Here is a 13,905-nt window from a genome sequence, read left to right as displayed (position 1 = left end):
CAATGAGGGGTTCAAAAATTTCACAAAAAAATTTGACCAATAGGAAACAAGCATTCCCACAGATCTTCAATTTTTCTCTGCATTTTCACTGGCCTGGGTATTCTCATGACAGTACAGGTATGGCAAACAAGAGCACCCAAAGGCACCATCAATGCTTCAAAGAAATGCCTATGTCAAATGGTGGCCTCAGTTCAATGCAACCATGGCTCACCCGGACAAAGTTCGAAAATGGTTCAACGAACACCCCAAGTTCACCAAACCATTTGACCATGAAGAATCAATATTCCTCAACCAGAAAGCCCCAATTGCTGCAGCCCTTGCAGGAGCCCAATCAAAAGAAACTTTAGCAAAACATCTCCAACAAATCATGCAGATGATCAAAGAAGGTAAAGCACACAAAGAAGATCCTACTTTGTTAGCAGAGTCTTCAAATGATTATAATCAAAACGAAGACGATTGCTTTGGGATCAACCTAGGAGAGGATTAGATTCTAATCTCAAAATTTATGAAAATCAAAATTGTATCAACTTGTACTGTAGAAATAGTACTGGTTAACATAACATGTATTGTAGAAACAGTAAAATTTTCAATTATAAAAGGAGGCCTCGTTCTTATTGTGAGGTACCCTTTCAGTTTACACAATTATAAAGAGAAGTTAGAGAGAGAAGCTCTGAGAGTTCCCTTGTAAGCTCTCCAGCTCTTCTTCTTTTTCAATCATTCAATAAAGTTTTATCCAGTTCTTCAATTACGTGCTTTTCATATTTAGTTTTTTGCATCTGCATATGTGTGCAGACTACCGCCACATCTAACTTCATACTAATTAAATTTATCTAATTTTACAATCAAAATGTGTCATATGCCACTTTCTCATTGCAATTGAAATTAAATTTACCCTCCAAAATTAAAGAGTTTTATCCTCATTCCCACTAATTTTACAACCAAAATGTGCCACATGTCACTCTCTCATTACAATTAAAATCAAATCGTTCCCTCCAAAATTAAAGAGTTCTTCCCTCATCCCTACTAATTTTACAAGCAAAATGTGCCACATGTCATTCCCTCATTGCAATTGAAATCAAATCTTTCCTTCCAAAATTAAATAGTTCTCCCCTCCTCCCTCTTCCTTTATCTATCCCTATCATTCCTTCAACCACTTTATCTCTTTTATATATCATTATCAATGAATAATTATAAATTTGACAATCAAAATATGCAATATGACATTTTTAATTATATTAAAATTAAAATTAAAATATTAAAATTAAAATTAAAATATAGCTATATTATATAATATATTATATATTGTTATCTAATTTAATAACAAAACGTGTCACATGACACTCTTATTAAATTTGAGAGAAAATATTTTCTTCTAAAATTAATAAACTACCTTCCTAAATTCTTTCATCTATCTCTCTCCCTTTTTCTATTTCTCTCTACCCTTCTTACTCTATATATAATTTTGATATATTTATATATTATTATCTAATTTAATAACCAAATGTGTCACATGACATTCTCTTATTAAATTGAGAAAAAATATTTTCTTCCAAAATTAATAATCTCCCTTCTTAAATTCTCTCATCTATCTCTCTCCCTTTTTCTATTTCTCTCTACTCTTTCCAGTTTCCACTCTATATATAATTTGTAATTTATATTTTATATTAGTAATTTGACAAATCAAAATGTGTCATCAGATACTTTTTATTATAATTAAAATAAATATTTTCTTTTAAAATTAACAAACTCCCTCTCTCAGTCTTCATCTTTATCTTTCTTTCTCTTTTCTCTCATTGTCTATTTTTTTCTATCTTTTTGTTCTACAAAAGATATATTTAACAAAATAATATAATTCAAATAAAAAATATTATTATTACTATATACATATTTTTTTAATTTTTATTTAGTTTTAAATTTTTGTTGTTTATCTTTCTAATCTATATTTTTATTTTTCTTCTTTTAAATATTTATTAAATATAATTTAGACAGAATACTAATATTATGATTAAAAGTTAAAATCAAGATTTAATGGTTTTAAAAAAATTAATTTTGAGTTAATTTTATAACTATCAATATAATTTATTTCATACTAATATCTAATTATATTTTTATATACATAGAGAGAAAAAATATTATTTTTAAATAGCAAGTATAAAAATTAATTATTTCTATTTGTGCAACAAACTTAAAACCTAATCAAAAGTATACAAGTTAAATCGATTTAAATTTTAGATAACGAATATTAAAATTAATTATTATTAATAAATCAAACTCTTTCACATGAAAATAATATCTAAAAATATTATTATTTGATTTTTTATCTACGGAGATCCTGGTCTTCTTAGCTGACAAGGACTTTTGTCCCCTATGATTCTTTTATAAAAGTAGTTTGATTCTATAAAACTTTTGTGCTATAATCTATAATGTCACGATAAACCGACATAATTTGAAAAGATTTATATTCCCGTAATGTAACCACGGATAAAAATACTAGTATATATATATACAACAAAAGCATACAAGTTAATTTACAACAATGGAGAATACAAAATATAACTCCCAAAATGAGATATTCTCTTCTCGGAGTATCCAACACACTCAGCGAGGTACGTCACGTCCTGTTTCTTAAAATAGAAAATTCTTGAAATGGGTGAGAACCAAAAGGTTCCCAGCAGAGTAACAAGTTCCAAATAGAGACGATGTAAAACCATACGAATCCACTAGGCAATCCTAAACTCCAACAACTAAGATCCAAGCCTAGGATCATACTAATAAAAAACCGGGTAAACACATTACATACTTCGCTATGTCCATGATCCAAATCTCAATTTTCTCTCATATTCATCTCATCCTATCTCTTTTCAATACAATACCACAGAATTTCGGTAATGATTTCAGTAATTATATTCAACAGAAGCAAACACAAATAATAGGATGCAAACACAATAAAAAACAGTTATAACATAGACAGCAATTAGCAATTAAATAGAGATATACATGTAGGAAAACCAAAAACAATGCACACTCAAATAATTTCACATAAATACATATGATGCATGCCTGTCCTACTGGCTAGGAGCTCACATGTCAGTTAAAGTACTAGAACCCGACACTTCTAGTAGCTAACCCAGATATTGTTTCTCTGTCGTGTATCTCCGTGAGGAATATAATAATCTTGACTTTATCAAAAGCCAGTTGGTGCACAAAATTGCAATCACACTTTTGCAATCCGCACAACTAACCAGCAAGCGCACTGGGTCGTCCAAGTAATACCTTACGTGAGTAAGGGTCAATCCTACGGAGATTATTGGCTTGAAGCAAGCTATGGTTATTTTATTATTCTTAGTCAGGAGATCAATTATAATTATCAGTTTGAATTACTAAAAAAATAAAAGAGCGTGAAATAATTACTTGTTGTGCAATAATGGAGAATATGTTGGAGTTTTAGAGATGATTTGTCTTCTGAATTCCTGTAACATAATGTTTCCTCTCATTCAAAAGTGCAAAGTTCCTTCCATGGCAAGCTCTATGTAGGGTGTCACCGTTGTCAATGGCTACTTCCCATCCTCTCAGTGAAAATGGTCCAAATACTCTGTCACAGCACGGCTAATCAGCTGTTGGTTCTCGATCATGTCGGAATAGAATCCATTGATTCTTTTGCGTTTGTCATCATGCCCAACACTCACGAGTTTGAAGCTCGTCACAGTCATCCAATCCCAGAATCCTACTCGGAATACCACAGACAAGGTTTAGACTTTCCGGATTCTCCTGAATGCCGCCATCAATTCTAGCTTATACCACGAAGATTCTGATTAAGGAATCTAAGAGATACTCATTCAATCTGATGTATAACGGAGGTGGTTGTCAGACACACATTCATAGATTGAGGAAGATGATGAGTGTCACGGATCATCACCTTCTTCATAGTGAAGCACGAATGAACATCTTAGATAGGAACAAGTGTATTTGAATGGAAAACAAAAATAATTGCATTAATTCATCGAGATGCTGCAGAGCTCCTCACCCCCAACAATGGGGTTTAGAGACTCATGCTGCCAAAAGATACAAATTTTAGATCTAAAAATGTCATGAGATACAAAATAAGTCTCTAAAAGTTGTTTAAATACTAAACTAGTAACCTAGGTTTACAGAAAATGAGTAAACTAAGATAATTGGTGCAGAAATCCACTTCTGGGGCCCACTTGGTGTGTGCTGGGGCTGAGACTTAGGCTTCCTGATGCGCTATAACTGGGTATAGCTACGATTTAGGAAATTGCACGATCGGCAAAATTTCTTCCGGCAAGTGCACCGGTTATCGTCAAGTAAAAACTCACAATAGAGTGAGGTCGAATCCCACAAAGATTGGTTGAATGAGCAATTCGAATTAGAAGTTTGATTAGTTGAGCGGAATCAAGAATTGGGTGTGAATTGCATAAAGTAAATTGGCGGGAAATGTAAATTGCAAGGAATTGAAATGACTGAATCTTAAATTGCGAGAATTAAAGTGCGAGAAGTTAAATTGCTGAAATTAAAAGGGATGGGGGTGATTGCATGAATTGAAATTGCAGAAGGTAAATAGAAAAGGGATAGATCAGAGAGATGGGTTCATTGGGGTCAGGAGATATTGAAATCTCCGAATCAAAACATTTTCATCTCTTCCTCAACCAATGCATTCATTGAATCTTGCTTGGAAATCTTATATGATTGGATCCCAATTCCTTGGCTCACCAATTCTCTCTAAAAACAAACAGATTCCCAATCCCTTGGTTTAAATGTTCATAAGAAGAGATGATTGCTCGATCACTGATTATACCACACAGTTTCATGAACCACAATTTGGTAGGATTACATGTCACAATATCCATCCAAACCCCAATCCAATTCACTGTGAGAAAGCTTCTCTAGCATGAATCCTCCATTCCTTTCCCAAGGTTCCGAAGGATTCCAATTATGGATAGTTTCTTTCCCAAGACAACTAACCAATGGAATTAGATCGAGAAGCTTTCTAACAAAATTCAAGAGAAAAGATTGAAGAAGAAGATGAAAACTATTATTGATTCATTGAATTACAATAGAGCTCCCTAACCCAATGAAAGGGGTTTAGTGATTCATAGCTCTCAATTCAATTACACAATATGAAAAGTTCTAAAGTGTCCAAAAAGATGTAAAAAAGTCCCCTCTAACTTAAATTCTATCCTATTTATACACTTTCTAAATTGAGCTTCTGTTGTGTTTCTTGGGCTTTGAGGCCTTTCCTTGATTTCCTTTTGCCTTGGGTTTATGGTCCATAATTCTGATGAGGCTGTGATCCAATTCTGCAACATTCATTGAGCAAACTTAGTGATAAACAAGTAATGACACAAGGCTCAACAAATTGAATTCCAGACTCATCAATTCTTCAGGCCCAATCTCATAAACCATGATATTCACTTGGGTTTCACACCATAATACGTTTAAGTTAGTATTTGTGCTCAATTGCTAACTTAAACTTCAATATATTTGGTCCAGAAACCTTTTCAAATGGTGGTGTTTAAGTTGAAGTTTAAGTTTCAGTTTAAGGTCAAACTAAAACTTAAACGTGGAATTGGAAGAAAGCAACCCAGGAGAGTGAATATATCGAACACGTTTAACCTCCAGTTTGAGGTCAAACTGGAGGTTAAACTTGGAAATGAAGAAAGCAAGCTCTGGAGGGAATTAGGATCGAACACGTTTAACCTCCAGTTTGAGGTCAAACTGGAGGTTAAACGTGGAATGAAGAAAACACCCTGGAGGAAGGAAAACCATCGAACACGTTTAACCTCCAGTTTGAGGTCAAACTGGAGGTTAAACGTGGAAACACTTCCCTTTCTTGAGTCGTCACTTTGTTCTCTTGTCAACCTTGCCAATTTGATGCCAAATATGGACTATTATACCTCGTTGGAAAGCTATGGATGTCTACTTTCCAATGCAACTGGAAGCACATCATTTGGAGTTCTACAACTCGAGTTATACTCCATGGAAGGTGAAGAGGTCAGCTGGCCTGATTGCATGTTGGTACTATGCTCTTCTATGCACATTACGGGGCTGTTTTCTCCCTCAATTTTTAGTATCCACCATGCATGCCATATATGCTTGGAAAGCTCTAGATGTCTTCTTTCCAATGCATTTTGAATCACCTCATTTGGAGTTTTGTAGCTCAAGTTATTTATGTTTGAAGAATGCATGGTCAAGCTGTTCCATATAACACGTTTAAGCTCCAGTTTGAGGTCAAACTGGAGGTTAAACTTGGAAATGAAAAACACACCCTGGAGGAGAATGACCATCGAACACGTTTAACCTCCAGTTTGAGGTTAAACTGGAGGTTAAACGTGGAACTCTCCTGGTGCCTTTCTTGCCTCTGGCGTTTAACCTCCAGTTTGAGGTCAAACTGGAGGTTAAACGTGGAAATGCTTCATGGTGAGGAGAAGGTGTCGAACACGTTTAACCTCCAGTTTGAGGTCAAACTGGAGGTTAAACGTGGAAAAGCTTTTGTGCCTCCCTTAGTTCAATTCATCATTCTGGCGTTTAACCTCCAGTTTAAGGTCAAACTGGAGGTTAAACGTGGAATGCTTGTTGGTTCCCTTTCTCATTCTGGCGTTTAACTTCCAGTTTGAGGTCAAACTGGAGGTTAAACGCCAGTTACAGCATTTCCTCTCTTCCCATGATTTTGGCGTTTAAGCTCCAGTTTAACCTTAAACTGGAGCTTAAACGTCCCATTTGATATTCAAGCTTCCTTTATTGATGTTGTTGCTTCCTTGCCTAGCCTCTTCTTCCCTGAAATCATCCAAACAATTGCATCAAAGTCTTGCACAATTTCATGAGAATTCATCCATTCATAGCATTCAAGTAATATCACTAAAAACTCATGGAATTTGCATAAAAATCATAATGTTTGGATGGATCCTTGCTTTGTTGTTCAATTAACCATTCTTGGTTACTTTAAGCTCAAGAAAATGCATAAATCAACTAAAACTAACAGAAAAATGCTAGTGAAACTAGCCTAAGATGCCTTGGCATCACAACACCAAACTTAATACTTGCTTGTCCCTAAGCAAGTCCTGAGTTATTTGAGAAGAAAGTATGAAACAAAAGGCAATTACATTGGCTATATTAGCAAGCATTTGAAGCTCATCAGAGGGGTTTTATGCAGAAAGTTGCAGCATCACTTTTTCATACTTATCAAGTAGGATTATCACTTTTTCATTGCATCCATCAAACACTGCTATGGCCTCTTGTTATTCTTATGTCCTTGGCACTTTTTCCTTTCTTTGTTTTTCTTTTTCTTAGAGCTCTTTGCTCCTTGTTTGCTCAGTGTCATGTGTAGCACAAGCCTTTGGCATTTTTCTTTTTCTTATCAGTGCATTACACATATCCACTACAGGCATTTTAGTTCACATTTCTTCTTGAGACATTGGTGCACAGCACCTCTTTGTGTAACTAACTGTTTTGTAGCTAGGTTGCTCTTGATAATGGACTTTTGGTTGATAATCCCGGGTTAGTTAACCCAAGTTACCAAGTGTTGAAACACTCCACAGAACCTATTCATCCAAGCAGATCCTAGTACATAAACACCACAGGCATATGTCTCAAAAGTTCAAACCATTGGTGCCTAGCTTTATTTTCTTAATTCTTTTGCTTTTTGGTTGCCTTTTTCAGTGGCTTTTTCTTCTTCTTTTTCTTTCTTTTTCATGGCCAAAGACATTTATTCATCAAGATCCATAGACAGTATTCAACTTCTACACAAAAAATTGATAATTCTTCACTAAGTTCCAGTGAGCTAACTAAACAATCAAGCATGCATACCACCACTTAATTCTACTTGATTTGTCACTAAATGAGCCAAGTTACCTTTGTTCACACTTTTCTTTTATTTTTGGAAACAGAACAAGCATGGCAAGCATTTGTTTAAGTAGGTGAAGTTATATCCAAACAATCTAGGCAATTCACTTTATTTAAAGCAGTAAATCAACAAACATACTAAAAACTTCTCATTCCAAAAAGATTCAACAATTACAGTTTAAACCAGAACAAGCATGCTTTGTTTGCCTTTTAAAGGATAGTCAAGGAACAACACCACCTTGTGAAATTTCTTGTTTTCTCCTTGTTGCCAAGAAACAATTTGATTTCTCCTTCTTCTCCCAGTTGTTACTTCATGTTCTTTCTAAGATCCTTGTTTCCTTTCCTGCAATTAGTGATGAAGTTGCTTGCTTCTCAAGCACTTGAGTGGTTAGCTCAATGATGTATGGGCAAGTGTCTGAGTCTTAAGTTGGTGTGTGAACACCAAACTTAGTCTCCTACTTACTCCCCTGTTCTTTGAATTCTTGAATTCTCTTTGGAGTGAAGTTGTTGCTAAGGATTTTAAGCATTTCTGTGATTGCTTAGAATGGTTATTCCTTTCATATAATTCAAAGGTTGTTGTGTTCAGTTGATCTTTATGGTGGAACACCAAACTTAGAGTTACACATTCCCCTTTGAATTATTGATCCACGAATTCATTGTTTGGTGTGAAACACCAAACTTAATTCTTTGCAATGCACAGAAACTACTTCACCTTTTTATTGAAACAAATAAAAGAAACAGCAAAAGAGTGTTACCTCAGGTTGGGTTGCCTCCCAACAAGCGCTCTTTTAACGTCATTAGCTTGACGGTCAGTTTCCTCAGTTGAGGTGATATTTAACCTTGTCCTTCTCCTCTACATCTCCCAAGTAATGTTTGAGTCTTTGACCATTCACAGTGAAGGTTCTTTGTGACTTTTCTTCCATGATTTCTACTTGTCCATATTGGGAGACCTTGGTGACTAGGAATGGTCCAGACCACCTTGATTTTAGCTTCCCTGGAAATAGCTTCAGCCTAGAATTGTAGAGCAATACTTTTTGTCCCGCTTCGAATTTCCTTGGGGCTATGTTGCTGTCATGCTTCTTCTTTGCTCTTTCTTTGTAAATTTTGGCATTCTCATAAGCTTCAGCTCTGAATTCTTCCAGCTCTTGAATTTGCAACATCCTTCTTTCTCCAGCAGCTTTGCTGTCCAAGTTTAAGAGTTTCAAGGCCCAAAATGCCTTGTGCTCCAACTCCAGTGGCAAATGGCAAGCCTTTCCATATACTAGTTGGTAAGGAGACATTCCAATTGGTGTTTTGAAAGCTGTCCTATATGCCCAAAGAGCATCATCTAGCTTAATCGACCAGTCCTTCCTTGAAGCTCCCACAGTCTTTTCCAAGATTCTTTTGAGTTCCCTATTAGATATTTCGGCTTGCCCACTCGTCTGTGGATGGTATGGTGTGGCTACCTTATGTTTGACTCCATATTTTAGAAGCAATGCCTCTAATGGTTTGTTGCAGAAGTGGCTTCCTCCATCACTAATGATTGCTCTTGGAACCCCAAAACGGCAAAAGATGTGTTTTCTGAGGAAGTTTATGACTACCTTATTATCATTAGTTGGAGTTGCTATTGCTTCAACCCATTTGGAGACATAGTCTACGGCCACAAGAATGTAATTATTTGAGTATGAGGTGGGAAAGGGTCCCATGAAATCTATCCCCCATACATCAAACAATTCAAGTTCCAGAATAAATTGTTGTGGCATCTCATTTCTTTTTGGCAGGTTCCCCGCCTTCTGGCATTCATGGCAATGCTTCACTAGTTCCTTTGCATCTTTGAAGATAGTAGGCCAATAAAAACCACACTGCAACACCTTGGCTGCTGTTCTTTCTCCTGCAAAATGTCCTCCATAAGTGGAGCCATGGCAGTCCCATAAGACTTTCCTTCCTTCTTCCTCTGATATGCATCTTCTTAGTATGCCATCCGAACATTTTTTGAACAAGTAAGGTTCGTCCCAGATGAAGTATTTGGCATCATTTACCAATTTCTTCCTTTGATGCTTGTTAAATTCCAACGAAAAACTCCCAGTGGCCTTGAAGTTTGCTATGTCTGCAAACCATGGTGCTTTGTGAATCACCATGAGTTGTTCATTAGGGAAGCACTCATTTATGTGTGTGCTTTGTGTGCTTCCTTCTTCACATGGTATTCTTGATAAATGGTCTGCCACTTTGTTCTCTACACCCTTCTTGTCTTTGATTTCAATGTCAAATTCCTGCAACAAAAGAACCCATCTAATAAGTCTTGGTTTGGATTCTTGTTTAGCAAGTAAGTATTTTAAAGCTGAGTGATCAGTGAAGACAATGACTTTAGACCCAATGAGATAGGATCTAAATTTGTCAAATGCAAAGACTATTGCCAAGAGTTCTTTTTCAGTGGTTGTGTAATTCCTTTGGTTATCATTCAAGACTTTACTGGCATAATAAATCACATGTACCAAATTGTTTTTCCTTTGTCCTAACACTGCCCCAATAGCAAGGTCTGATGCATCACACATCAGTTCAAAAGGTAAGTTCCAATCAGGTGGGGCAATGATAGGTGCAGAGGAAAGTTTTTGCTTCAAAAGTTCATAGGCTAGCATGCAATTTTTATCAAATACAAAGGGTGTATCAGAGACAAGCAAGTTACTCAAAGGTTTGGCTATTTTAGAAAAGTCTCTAATAAACCTTCTGTAAAAGCCAGCGTGTCCCAAAAAACTCCTAACTGCCTTGACATTACTTGGTGGAGGTAGTTTTTCAATGAGTTCCACCTTAGCTCTGTCCACCTCAATGCCTCTATTTGAGATTTTGTGGCCAAGGACTATTCCTTCTGTGACCATGAAATGACACGTTTCCCAGTTTAATACTAGGTTGGTCTCTTGGCATCTCTTAAGCACCAAGGCAAGGTGGTGTAGGCAGCTAGGAAAAGAATCTCCAAACACAGAAAAATCATCCATGAAAACTTCAATAAACTTTTCGATCATGTCCGAAAAGATGGACAGCATGCACCTTTGGAAAGTGGCAGGTGCATTGCACAATCCAAAGGGCATGCGTCTATAAGCAAAAACTCCATATGGACAAACAAATGATGTTTTCTCTTGATCTCTTGGATCAACTACTATCTGATTATAGCCTGAGTATCCATCCAAAAAGCAATAGTACGCATGTCCTGCAAGCCTTTCAAGCATCTGATCCATGAATGGGAGTGGGAAATGATCTTTTCTGGTGGCTTCATTGAGCTTCCTGTAGTCTATGCACATCCTCCACCCAGTGACAGTTCTTGTGGGTATGAGTTCGTTCCTCTCATTTGGCACCACAGTTATGCCACCTTTCTTGGGAACTACATGTATGGGACTAACCCACGGGCTATCAGAAATGGGGTATATTACCCCTGCCTGCCATAACTTCATGACCTCCTTTTGTACCACTTCTTTCATGGTGGGATTCAATCTTCTCTGAGCTTGAATGGAGGGTCTAGCATCCTCTTCTAACAAAATTTTGTGCATGCATATGGATGAACTTATCCCCTTCAAATCAGCTAGGGTCCACCCAATGGCATCTTGATGAGTTTGTAGCACCTTGATCAATTCTTCTTCCTGTTCTTGGCTCAAGGCAGAGCTAATGATAACAGGATGGCTCTCATCACTACCCAAGTATGCATATTTGAGATTAGGGGGCAATGCTTTGAGCTCAGGTTTCGGTGCTTCCTTCTCTTCTTTCACTCTCTCAGGCATGCTTGGCATGGTTGTCTCAACAGCCTTCATGTCACTAACTTCAATCTCCTTGGTGAACTCCTCCTCTGCCACTTCCTTTGTTGTTTCCTCAAAGGTTTCTTGTATTGCAATATCCACTACATCCACCCTCATGCATTCCTTTAGTGATTCTGATGGATAGCTCATTGCCTTGAATACATTATACACCAATTTCTCATCATGTAATCTAAGAGTGAGTTCACCCTTTTGGACATCTATGATGGCTCCAGCAGTAGCCAGGAAAGGTCTTCCCAGAATTATGGAGGCTTTGGCTTCTTCCTCCATATCTAGCACCACAAAATCGGCCGGGAATATAAAATCTCCCACTTTCACCAACAAATCCTCAACTATCCCATGAGGGAACTTAAAAGTTCGATCTGCCAATTGGAGGGCCATTCTTGTTGGTTTGGCTTCCTCAATCTTCATTCTTTTCATCATTGTTAGAGACATCAAATTGATACTGGCCCCTAAGTCACACAAGGCCTTCTCCACCATGACTTCTCTTATGATGCAGGGGATTTGGAAACTGCCTGGATCCTTCAATTTCTGAGGTAATTTGTGTTGAATGATGGCACTGCATTCTTCAGTTAACAACACAGTTTCCTCATTTCTCCAGCTCCTCTTCTTGGTCATTAATTCCTTCAAGAATTTTGCATAGAGTGGCATTTGCTCTATTGCCTCAGCAAAAGGAATGTTGATTTGAAGCTTCTTGAAAATCTCCAAGAATCTGGAGAATTGGCCATCCTTTTCACTTTTCATCAAACGTTGAGGATATGGTACTTTGGGTGTATAAGGCTTCAGGACCTCTTTTTCTTTTTCTTTTGTTGCAGATGGTGTAAAAGATTGTCCTTGTTCCTTGTCTCCCACATCTTCCTTTGCTTCTTTCCACTTCTAAGTGTTATGGCTTTACATTCTTCCCTTGCAATAGCCTTGGCAGCATGAGAAACGCTCGGCCCAGGGGCTTGCTTAGACAAATACACAATTTGATTTTCTAGCTTCTGGATGGCAGCTCCTTGGTTTTGCAGGTTAGAATTTACTTCTTCCTTAAAAGCTTTCAATTCGGTTATGTCTTGACTCATGGTTGCAATAATTCTTTCTATCCTGTTTAATTGATCTTGGAATTGTTGGTTTGGATTAGGTTGGGCAGATTGGTTATTTTGGCCATGATATGGTGGTTGGGAGTAAGTGTTTTGTGTGGCTTGATATGATCTTTGGTTGGAGTTTTGGTATGTGGAATTGTTGTGTTGGTTGTGGTTGTAAGGTTTGTGGTTTTGTGGTTGGCTTTGTTGGTTTCCCCACCCAAAGTTTGGGTGGTTTTTCCATCCTGGGTTATAAGTGTTGGAATGTGGATCATATGATTGCCTTTGTTGATTTCCCACATAGTTGGCCTCTTCCCAATCATCTCCTTCAGTGTTTGTTTCCTCTTGGTCTTGTGTGTGTATTGCAGCCACTTGCTTTGTGTCTAACTTCCTGGTAAGCTCCGCTAGTTGCTTGGCAAACACCTTGTTTTGGGCTAGAATTGCATCAACATGGTTCAGCTCCATGACTCCCTTAGTGTTGTGTCTCTCTGAAGCATAGTAGTACTCATTCTCAGCCACTGTCTCAATCACTTCAATGGCTTCTTCCACAGTCTTTTTCCTGTTCAATGAGCCTCCTGATGAATGGTCTACAGCCTTCCTTGATTCATAAGAAAGTCCATCATAGAAAATGTGCAATTGCACCCAATCAGGGAACATGTTTGGTGGGCATTTCCTTGTCAACTCTTTGAACCTCTCCCATGCCTCGTAGAGCGTCTCACCATCTTGTTGTCTAAAGGTTTGAACCTCAGATCGAAGCCTATTGACCTTTTGTGGGGGGTAGAAACGTGCCAGAAACTTGCTCTCCACCTCATCCCAGGTTGTTAGGTTGTCCCTTGGGAATGATTCCAGCCACTTAGCTGCTTTGTCCCTAAGTGAAAATGGGAACAAGAGCAGTTTATAGGCATCATCCTGGACTCCATTGGACTTCACAGTGTCGCAAATTCTCAAGAATTTGGTGAGATGTTGGTTTGGATCTTCATTCGCACTCCCACCAAATGAACAATGGTTCTCCACCAATGATATTAGCTGTGGTTTGAGTTCAAAATTGTTGGCCTGAATGGGTGGTTTCTGGATGCTGCTACCACAATTCCCAGAGGTTGGGTTTATGTATGAACCAAGAACCCTCCTCCCAGGAATGGCATTGTTTCCATCATCCCTCTCATGGTTGTGAACTTCTCTATCCATGTTGAGATCTAGAGCTTCCT

General features: G+C 37.4%; 1 non-coding gene across 1 annotated transcript; it reads left to right on the top strand.

The window, feature by feature from the left end:
* Window positions 1-13,355: 13,355 nt before the first annotated feature.
* LOC112763914 (small nucleolar RNA R71) lies at window positions 13,356-13,459 on the top strand. The gene has a single exon (XR_003182958.1). It is a non-coding gene; the product is annotated as a small nucleolar RNA R71 (small nucleolar RNA).
* Window positions 13,460-13,905: the final 446 nt, after the last annotated feature.

Source organism: Arachis hypogaea, chromosome 2 (genome assembly GCF_003086295.3).
Source record: "Arachis hypogaea cultivar Tifrunner chromosome 2, arahy.Tifrunner.gnm2.J5K5, whole genome shotgun sequence".
Taxonomy (NCBI): domain Eukaryota; kingdom Viridiplantae; phylum Streptophyta; class Magnoliopsida; order Fabales; family Fabaceae; genus Arachis; species Arachis hypogaea.
This window is presented reverse-complemented; position numbering and strand designations above follow the sequence as displayed.